Source organism: Oryx dammah, unplaced genomic scaffold, assembly GCF_014754425.2.
Source record: "Oryx dammah isolate SB20612 unplaced genomic scaffold, SCBI_Odam_1.1 HiC_scaffold_27, whole genome shotgun sequence".
Classification (NCBI taxonomy): Eukaryota; Metazoa; Chordata; class Mammalia; order Artiodactyla; family Bovidae; genus Oryx; species Oryx dammah.
Window position 1 is genome coordinate 97,572,575 of NW_024070211.1, and position 1,195 is coordinate 97,573,769.

At 32.9% G+C, this 1,195-nt stretch overlaps 1 non-coding gene across 1 annotated transcript; it reads right to left on the bottom strand.

Moving 5' to 3' along the window:
• Nucleotides 1-249: 249 nt before the first annotated feature.
• Nucleotides 250-361, bottom strand: LOC120855178. Its single transcript, XR_005719157.1, has one exon. It is a non-coding gene; the product is annotated as a U6 spliceosomal RNA (small nuclear RNA).
• Between the last annotated feature and the right edge of the window lie 834 nt (nucleotides 362-1,195).

Below are 1,195 nucleotides of genomic sequence, written 5' to 3' on the forward strand. Positions count from 1 at the left end.
AACCTTCTTTTCCTGTGTCTCCTGCATTGCAGGCAGATTCTTTACCCACTGAGCCATCAGGGAAGCCCAGTAATTGCTATAAGGATTACAATTAATGTCTTAATTTACAAGAATCTAGTTCAGATTAATACCTAATTCATTACAATAGTATACAGAAACTTTGCTCCTGTATGACTTCATCTTCTCTTCCTGTGTGCTGTTATTGTCATGCAAAATATACCTTTATAGACTGTGTGTCCATCAGTAAAGAAAAAAAATAAATACTTTGGAAATTTGTAAGTCATTCTATCAAAGTGGTCATGCTAGTCTTCTCTGTATTGTTCCAACTTTAGTATATATGCTGCCAAACTGAGGATAGCATAAGGTAGCATTGTCATGAAAAGCTACTCTGGCTTCAGTATAGAAAATAAATAAAGAGGAGGCCAATCTAGAATGAGAAAACTCGATAAAAGATGCTCAAATATGTCTGGTAAAAGATGATACTGATCTGAACTAGAGTTCAAGACTAGAGTACTAGAGAAGAGATGTAGGCAAATTAATTAATTTGAAAGATATTAAAGAGATAATAAACTAGCTTTGGTAAATGGATATAGAGTTGAGCAAAATAAAGGAGTCAAAAATGATTAATTCTCTGTATTATGTAACTGAGGGAATTATGGTGCTATTCAGAGAGAGAGAGACAACACTGAAATTGAAGCTTTGGGAGAAACTATGATGAGCTCAATTTTGGATATTCTGAATTTGTGATTCTTATAAGATACTTAGACAGAAATAGGAAATGTTCAGTAAAGATGACTAAAGACTTGAGAGTGATTAATATGTATATTGTAATGGAAGTCTTGAGAGTTTATCAGAATGTCCAATAAGATAAACAGAAAAATATAAAGTGATAATAGAAGAGGACCAAGGATGGAATACTAAGGAATAATACTATTTCAAGTTTGAGGAAGAGAAGTGGATTCTTAACAAAAGGGTTAAGGGTAGATCAAGAAAACTAGGGGAGTATGTTGTCATGGAAGTTGAAAGAATGAAAAATTTCAAGAATTGAGATGCCACAGAAAATAGAAACCTTATTATTTTCACTGTAATTAGCAATAAGGAAGACCATTAATAACTGGTGTATTAAAGTTGGTTGCAAATTCTTTCCTCTTCCTCCCATCATGAAGTGAAATTTATTTCCTTCCCCTTGATTCTA